Source organism: Vulpes vulpes, chromosome 4 (genome assembly GCF_048418805.1).
Source record: "Vulpes vulpes isolate BD-2025 chromosome 4, VulVul3, whole genome shotgun sequence".
Taxonomy (NCBI): domain Eukaryota; kingdom Metazoa; phylum Chordata; class Mammalia; order Carnivora; family Canidae; genus Vulpes; species Vulpes vulpes.
Genome location: NC_132783.1, coordinates 48,828,970 through 48,838,619, shown reverse-complemented (window position 1 = coordinate 48,838,619; position 9,650 = coordinate 48,828,970). Strand labels below are relative to the sequence as shown.

The 9,650-nt window shown below is 37.6% G+C and overlaps 1 non-coding gene across 1 annotated transcript; it reads right to left on the bottom strand.

Annotated features, from left to right (window-relative positions):
• Positions 1-354: 354 nt before the first annotated feature.
• Positions 355-458, bottom strand: LOC112932688 (U6 spliceosomal RNA). Its single transcript, XR_003237528.1, has one exon. It is a non-coding gene; the product is annotated as a U6 spliceosomal RNA (small nuclear RNA).
• Between the last annotated feature and the right edge of the window lie 9,192 nt (positions 459-9,650).

The following is a 9,650-nucleotide window of genomic DNA, read 5'->3' as shown; positions in this document are numbered from 1 at the left end:
ATTGTCTAAGATGAATGAAGAAAATTGAATTTTCCATGTCCTTGGGTGAAATTACATTGCAAAGCTATGTAATATCATAAGAATTTAAATATTCCAGACTGAGGGTACCTGGATGGTTCAGTTGGTTAGGTGTCTGACTCTTGATCCCAGCCCAGGACTTGATCTCAGAGTCATGAATTCAAACTCAGTGTTGGGCTAAACACTGGGTGTAGAGCCTACTTATAAATAAATAAATAAATAAATAAATAAATAAATAAATAAATAAACAAGCAAATAAATAAATAAAATATTCTGGGCCGATATTTGCTCAAGCTCCTTGTAGAGAAAGCTTACTATACTAGTAAACATTTTTTTTTAAATATGGAACGCTTCACGAATTTGCGTGTCATCCTTGTGCAGGGGCCATGCTAATCTCTGTATCATTCCAATTTTAGTATATGTGCTGCCGAAGCGAGCACAGTAAACATTTTTTAAAAAGATTTTATTTATTTATTCATGAAAGAGAGAGAGGCAGAGACGTAGGCAGAGGGAGAAGCAGGCTCCCTGCAGGGAGCCCAACTTGGGACTTGATCCTGGGACCCTGGGATCAGGACCTGAGCCCAAGGCAGATGCTCAACCACTGAGCCACCCAGGTGCCCCAAATATTTTATTTTGAAAGTAAATGTGATTGGCTCACCATAATTCACAGAAATGTTAATCATTTAAAATCTCAACAAATTAAAAATTTTGAAATATGAACACAATTTTTAATCAAGGTATTTAATGAAGTATTTAAGTAAAGAAAAAAATGACCTTTGGATCTGTCCTCACTTTGCCTGGATGATTAATTTTCTTTTCTTTATTTCTTTCTTTCTTTTTTTTTGCTTTACACACCCTGCCATAAACTTTTTTATTTACACTTTATTGTAACTGCCTTCATGTCATTTGTTCTTGCTTAATAATAATCGGTTAACAGCAAGGGCAGGTGTTCTCAAGGATGTGGCCTTCCATAGAGAGATTCTAAACAGTTTTTTTTTTTAATCATCATAAAAAAGCATAAAGATAAAACTCTCATTCTAGTGTCTCATGGAGAAAAAAGATGTGTCCATGCAAAAAAAGGACGGAGAACTTGAAAGGTAAAAATTAGTAGTTACCTACCCATTCTAATTTTATTTGTTACCCTTTGTTTTAATAGTTGTGTTTGATCAATCACACCTAGTGATGGCTTCTGCTGGCATCCTAAGTTTTACATGGATTTTGTTCTACCTTTTTGTGTTATGTTTAGATATAAAAAACTATAATAAACTTTTGGTTGAGTCTCTGTAGAGCTTGAGTCTGAGTGCTGATCTTTGGAGACCATAACAACAAGCCACTTTCCTACCCTCTTCACCAATGAGCAAAATTCTTTCTGTTCTCCTCCTCAATTTAGAAACACATTCCCTCTCCTTTCATTATCCCACCTCACAAGTTCCCTCCAAACTGTATTTCCATTCTGCCAGAATTTCCTAGTTCAGGCTCCTGGTTACATCAGCTTCTTCAGGGTGGTCTGAGGGGAGGATTTCCTCAAAAGCTTCCCCATTCTTTTCTTGGTCCTTTCTCTCACCAAGTTACCACCATTGAGAATAATCTTTAGATTAAAGAATGAATATCCTGGGGCATGGTTAAAAATTAATGTATAATCTAGGAAAGCCCATCTAGCCGTTTAGAATATCCACTTGAACTAATTTATTAGTTATTTAGTGTCCTGAAAGGATGACATTTAGGAGCAAAAAAGAAAGAAGGGCTTTAATTAATCTGGTTCTTGGAGAAATAGTGAGGGTCAGGATAAAAATGAGAAACATAAGCTGGGGAGAGAGAGAAGTGAAGATAGCTTGAGAGAGACAGAGAGAAGGACTTATTTATGATGATCAGGGTGATGGAGTAGGCACCACTGTAGAAGTAACAGAAACAATTATCAAAAGAAAGGCAGGGCAGCCCAGGTGGCTCAGCAGTCTGGCGCCTCCTTCAGCCCAGGGCATGATCCTGGAGACCCTGGATGAGTCCCACGTTGGGCTCTTTGCATGGAGCATGCTTCTCCCTCTGCCTCTCTCTCTCCTCTCTGTGTATTCTCATGAATAGATAAATAAAATCTTAAAAAAAAAAAAAAAAAGGCAGATTCCACTGGACACAGAATAAAGGCCAGATGGTCCTCTTTGGAAGTGTTTTAATATGAAAAGCCCTCTCTATCTGATATCCCAACCCTAACAGTCTTAGGGCCATACAATTTGTTATTTGTTATTAAATGAACGACTTTGGTGTTAGACATTTCCCGAATTAAATTCAAGTACCCTGAGAAGGTTGCTCTTAAGCCAAAATTCTATATGTTTAGAACTAACTAATTAAAAGAAGGTCCACTTATAATATTCAAATTCATTAAGATGTTTTTGTATGTGAGGAACTGAAAGTCTCCTTCAAAATGAGTGATAACTATAGGGAACTTACTGACTCACCCAACAGAGAAGCCCTGGGATCATCTGTGAGGATGTGGGCATAGTTTGATCCAAATTTTTGCATTATCAGGACTCTATCTATCCTCCGTAATTTCCTCAGCTCTGCCCACCAACATGGGTTGATTTTTCTCTCAGCTTGGCTTCACTAATGCAAACAATATAGCTTTCAGTAGTTGACCATGCTACATGCTTCCTCATTCATATCCTGAAGGAAAAAGTTTTCTCCCTCCCACCCATAATAAAACCAAAGTCTTGACCTGTACTCTGATTGGACTAAATTAGGACCTAAATACTTATCTTTGAACTAATCATTGCATCAGAAATGATACTACTTTTAATGACTTAAACCTTAAAGCCCATCCCTGCTACCGTGGAAAGAGGCTGAATACAGATGACATAACTGCAGGAGACATCATGACAGTCTTTAATAGGGATTTCAGAGGTAGGATATTAACCATGTGTAGACCTGAGCAGGTTATTTTATTTTATTTTATTTTATTTTATTTTTAAGATTTTATTTATTTGTTCATGAGACACACAGACACACACACACACACACAGAGAGGCAGAGACACAGGCAGAGGGAGAAGCAGGCTCCATGCAGGGAGCCTGACGTGGGACTTGATCCCGGGTTTCCAGGATCACGCCCTGGGCTGAAGGCGGCGTTAAACCGCTGAGCCACCCAGGCTGCCCTGAGCAGGTTATTTTAGAGCTAAGTCTTGTTTTACTGGGTATCTCCTAAAGACTGTAGGCCTCTTGTCAGGGTAGGTGATGCCATAAAGGAAGAAAAGGAGAAGATGTCTGCCAACAGCATATTCCACTATGGGACTCTTCCCTTTCCAGCTATATGTTCCTGTCAAGGACACAATCTGCCACATTCTCAACATAATGACCAGGGTGAGTATGTTGGCTATACTGAAAATCTGTGTCATCTACATCTACAGAGAAGTTTCATTTACCAGTCAAGGGCAGACCCCTCTGGTAGGTTTTGTTGATCTTCTGCACAGCAGTGGAAATTACCACCATCGCCACTATACCCCCCACCCCTCTCCAGCAGAGGGGCGTCTTTCGTTCTGAATATGATTGTTAGAATCCTGCCATTCCTTCTATGATGAGCATGAATGAGCATGAAATATGCTCATTTCATTCCTGAAATGAGCATATTCCTATATCACATTGGAGTTACTTAAAAGCAACTAGGTTGCTTTCTGTTATTTCCAAAGAATTTTACCCTTAAAAAAAAAAAAAAAGAATTTTACCCTTATATCCTCAACCTTGAAGACTTATAGTCAATCACCCTGAACAAAGTTGGATATTGAAACCATTCTGCTTTTAAACATTTCATTTGCCAGAATAAATCCTTAAAATGAAGAATGCTAACAACTATTTTTTAGAGAAATAGCAAGTAAGCATGCGAGGTGGGGCAGAGGAGCAGAGGCAGAGAGAGAGAATCTTAAGCAGGCTCCACACCCAGCACGGAGCCTGACCCAAGGCTCAATCTCAAGACCCTGAGATCATGACCTGAGCTGAAATCAAGCATCAGATGCCTAGCCAACTGAGCCACCCAGGTGCCTAGAGTGCTAACAACTATTTTTAACTAAATAGCCCCTGATCGCTCTTTAGAATGAGCACCTGGGTGCTTTGACCTTTCCTCAAATAACTCATATTTAGTTAGTCTAGAGTGAGAACTGGACACCAATACTTTTTAAAATACCATTATTGAGATATAATTCCCATATTATTATAATTCACTCACTTAAAATTATACTTAGTGCATATACAGAGTTGCAGTGCCTGTTTTTAATGCTTCCCAAGAGTTCTAATATTCAGATAGATGGGGCTGAGAATAAAGCACATTGTTAGACTGAGAGAACTTAATAATCCATTGAACTATAAGTTCAAAAATATTCTATAAACATTCCAAAATTATGTGTTTAAAAAAATTAATTTACTTCAGTTTTTAGAGCAGTTTTAGGTCATTAGAAAAAATTGCATGGAGAGTACAGAGCCACAAATTATTTTTTAACTATTAAATCAATTTAATTTAATTGGCATTTTCAGTCTGAGAAAAAACAGGAAAGTCTTTAATAAAGTTCCATGTTTTCTTAGGAAGAAGTTCACAAAATGATAATTCTCCTTACAAAGAGTTACTTTGTAGTCATTTAACATATAAGGTAGGGACACCTGGGTGGCTCAGTGAGTTAAGTGTCTAACTCTTGATTTCGTCTCAGGTCATGATCTCAGGGTTGTAAGATAAAGCCCGGCATCAGGCTCCCTGCCAGACGTGAAGTCTGCTTAAGACTCTCTCTCTCTCGGGGCAGTCTGGGTGGCTCAGCGGTTTAGCACTGCCTTGGGCCCAGGGCGCGATCCTGGAGACCCGAGATTGAGTCCCATGTCGGACTCCCTGCGTGAAGCCTACTTCTCCCTCTGCCTGTGTCTCTGCCTCTCTCTCTCTCTCTGTCTCTCATGAATGAATGAATAAAATCCTTAAAAAAAAAAAGAGAGAGATTCTCTTTCCCTCCTCCACCAGCCCCTCCCTCCCTCTAAAATAAATAAATAAATCTTTAAAAATTTAAAATAAAATATAAGGTAACATCAGAATAAGATTTTCTCTCTTTTTAAAAATCTATTTTTCAATTTGGGACACCTGGGTGGCTCAGTGTTTGAGCATCTACCTTCAGCTCAGGGCATGATACTGGTGTCCTGGGATCAAGGCCCACGTGGGGTTACCTGCGGGAAGCCTCCTTCTCCGCCTGCCTATGTCTCTGCCTCTCTTTCTGTGTCTTTAATGAATAAATAAATAAAATCTTTTAAAAAAATCTATATTACAACTTATTGATCAACACTTTCCTGGCTCTCTTTTATTGAAGAAATAATGCACTCAAACAAAATTTCTGTGATAAATAACTGAAAATGTACAATATTAATCAAATCCTTAAACATTCTCTTCTACCTCTACCTCTGATATAAAAGTTGAAAAGTATTATATATATGTATGTAGAAAATATTTATAATCAGAAACGTTTGATATGGAGTATTTAGTATTAAGAGTTACCTAAAATCTATAAAATAATGGATGACAACGCTAGTAGTTTCTGAACTGTATTAAAGCTAATAGAAATTTATGTAGCTATCTGACGAATTTAGATTGTATAGTCAATTCCTCAGATCCACTTAACAACCAAATATAATCCTTAGTGCTGGATATTAAAAAGTAGTAACAGAAAAAGCAACATAGAGTATAGTGGTTAGGAAAGGGAATTACGGAGTCAGAAAAACCTTTCTGGAGTTCCTTCATAAATTGTCACTATGATTTGATTTAAGGAAGATACTCTCTAATCCTAATTTCCTCATTAGAAAAACTGGGGAAAGTTAATAGTACCTATTTCCTACAGCAGTTGCAAGGATTAAATAGAAGCAGTATATGGGAAGAGCTTAGCTCCTAGCCTGGTGTGTAAAACTCAGATACTAGCAGGATAGTAATGATATTATGGGATAATACCCATTGTTGAATGCTCCTAGAGGTGCTGGAGGGAGGGATGGAAAATAGAATCCCCAAATATACTTGGGGGCTCTGGGGATGGAAAGCCTCTGTTCATGGTTAATTCTTGCATCCAAGGGGCACCTGGGTGGCTCAGTGGTAGAGCATCTGCCTTTGGCTCAGGTCATGGTTCCTGGGTCCTGGGATGGAGTCCTGATCAAGGTCCCTGCAGGGAGCCTGCTTCTCCCTCTGCCTGTCTCTGCCTCTCTCTCTGTGTGTCTCTCATGAATAAATAAATAAAATCTTTGAAAAAAACAGAAACGAAAACAAAACTGACTTCCTGATTGCCCCTGCCTAAGCATGTTATAGATGTAGTCTTCCCTCTTTTAGGTAATTTTGACAGTTGTTCAGATTAAAAATCTTGTAGTTGTCTGTAACTCCTTTTTATTTTACATTTTGTACACAATCCATCAAAAAAAAATCCTTTTGCTCTACTTTTTTTTTCTTAAGATTTTATTTATTTAATCATGAGAGACACAGAGAGAGGCAGAGACATAGGCTGAGGGAGAAGCAGGCTCCCAGAGGAGAGCCTGATATAGAACTCCATCCCAGAGCCCTGGGGATCACAACCTGAGCCAAAGGCAGACGCTCAACCACTGAGCCACCAAGGCATCCCTATTTGCTCTACTTTTAAAATCTATCTGGAATACAACTACTTGCAATCATCTCTTGTCTGAATTATAGTAATAACCTCTCCCTTGTTGTGCCTTTGCCCCTAGAGTCTCTTCTCAATGGAGTAGCAGAGTGATCCTTTTGAAACATGTCTTATCATGCCACCCCTCTGCTCAAAATCCTCTAATGAGTTTGTTTGTTGTTAGTGGTTTTGTTTGCTCAGAGTAAACCTAAAATTAGTACGATAGAATCAGGCCCTACACATTTTAACTTCCTCTTACTTCTATGATCAAGTCTTGGACCACTCCAAACGTGCCCACCTTTGCCACCATACTGTGACTGCTAGGACCCTCCAGGACCTCAGACCTAGTCCCTGATGTTCCCCTGTGTCACCATACCAAGTATTTTTTTTTCTAGGTCCAGGAAGTTCCCAGCTCACACAGTATGGTGACACAGGGGGATATCAGGGACTAGGTCTGAGGTCCTAGAGGGTCCCAGCAATAATATATTGGTGACTCCTTAGGATAGGCTGCAATCCTGTGGGTCTATCTTATTAAAATCTTCACAGGAGTTTGTTTAATCCCTTCTTAACGTGTCTGTAGCATCAAAATGGCAATTGGTTGCTTAAAGGATTTATTGACAGGAGTTATAAACCACTTAGAATTGTGTATTATTATGTTATTATAATTATGAAATTATATGTGAATGTGTTCACTGTGGATAGCTGAGAATAAAAATGTTTCCAAGATTCCTAGTTCATATTTTGCTGCAGTCAGAACTTCCATATTTCTGCATGTTCATTGCTTCCAGGTGATAGAATGTAAGGGAATGAAATATAGTTAAGATTATGAAATAAACACATTTTAATAGCTTCCCTCTAAGAGTGGGTCCATAATCTTGATCCAACTCTTGTGCACAGTCTTAAATTAAACCTAGAAGTGGTAACTCTGAAGGAAATAGGGCTGGAAACAATGCTTCTTACTACTTGTTTCCACCAATATTACATACGGATGACAGAGGCAGTGTTACTATGAAACTAGTGGAACTTAAAATTTAGGGCCCTCACTTGCACAGTATCTTGAGCACCTGGGGTTGCTGGGAGTTGTGGAGATATCCAGGTGGGGAAAGAAGTCCAGATTGCAATCAGGAAGCATTTCTATATAAACTTTTCTGATTAATCAGCTAAGGACATCTTAGAAGACAGTAGGCTAAATCTCCAAGTCTCCAGTAATTCACTCTGACTTTTTTTAACCCTTATTATTCACCTTTTTATCTAATTTTGTATTTACGTTTTTAAAGAGGCAATTCCCAAATTCACCAGATGGTGCAAATTTAAGGTGACATGAAGCCTGGATCTACCCTGATGGATGACGGTTAATTCTTATGAATGTTGTTAATGGTTCACACAGTTGCTAAAGAATAAGAGTTGTCTAAGATAATCAGACTTTTTGTTTATGAAGTCAAATTAAATGCCAAAATTACTCCTAGAATTGAAAGGATCATTGATTTTGCTATAAGCTGAGGATTTTAACATGTTTGATAGCACCCTGATTGGGAAAAAGATTAACAATAAGAAGTCTTAGCAGTTCTACTGCAATTGGTATAACACACCCAAAAGAGCAATTTACTCATTCTTATTGTAAAAATGTGGTGTCACATATAGTAATTGAATGACTTTAGACTGAAAAGTAGTAGAGAGCCATTTTTAAGATTCTGTGATTATTCATCCAGATATTCAAATATTTATGATCTCGTCATCATCAGAATATGTTTAGGGTCTAAAAATTTCAGTAAAGGATCTAAAATGGTTTATAATTACTATTTGGTTAAGCATTTCTAAACAAAACTACTATTTATTCACTTGTTAGTAATAGTATTATACAAAGTGTTTTACTCGTTGATTTACATCTTATCTTCTGAAAAAGCCTCCTAGTAGGGACTGTATGTTCCTTTAAAATTATTGCTGGCTGTAAAAGTGGGCACACGCATGCCAGGGTGTGCGTTAGGCGGCTTTTACAATGCTCCCTGGGTGTGCTAGGCCTCTGGGGCAGGGAGCCAAAAGTGGAGCTGCCATCATTCAACAGTGTAAAATGCATACTGTGGTGTGTCATCGCAATTATTCTATTTTATGGCTTTGAAAGAAGGTCCACCTTCCCTTTAGTTATTTTAAACATTAACCTCCAGCTTCCAGAAGTACTCAAAATGGTTCAACTGTATGTTTTCCATGAACACGATGTGGTTCATTAGAAAATAACACCTCCTCATCATGCAAACACTTGAATCCATTTTGAATCTTAACCTCAAAATATGCAAGAGTTGCTAAGAAAAATTTGTGGAAGAACTTCTCAAGAGGATTATTTTCTGTTAAATGAGCAACACAGATCTGAGAGGAATATTTCCAAGAGTAGATATTTTCGAAGAACTTGGGATTATCTTGGGGTATTTCCATGATATGTACAATAATGGCTTTTATTCACAAAAGTTTTAAGATGAATTTAATACATTTCATAAATCATTGGATTCATTTTAAAATGAAACCATTACTTTCCATTTAATAGTTGAGGGGTAATAAAATTAAAAAAAAAGAAAGAAAGAAAGAAAGAAAGAAAATATTGATACAAGCAATCAGTTGCTTCCTGAAACTTTACAAGTTAACATTCATTCTCAAATATTTTTCAAGCCAAGCTATGGAAACATGTGTAAAAAATCACATTTTTGAATGAGTGGAACACCCTGCAGTTGAAATTTTAAAAGAAAAACTTTAGAGACACTGATGTGAATGGATGGATGAATCCTGGTTGAGACAGCTTGAAAAAATTTTACAGAAATACTACAGTTTCATGCAATTTTGATGGAAAAGAGGGATGTTGTATAAGGATGAGGAATGAGCATAACATTCTTAGTAGAATTTATCAGGGGAAAATATAATTGGGTGAGAAAGAAAAAATTATAGTGTCTTAAAATTGGGAAGGCTATTTAAGAAACCATTTGGTTCAATTTCCTGTATAAGACAATCTTTTGGGTGGATT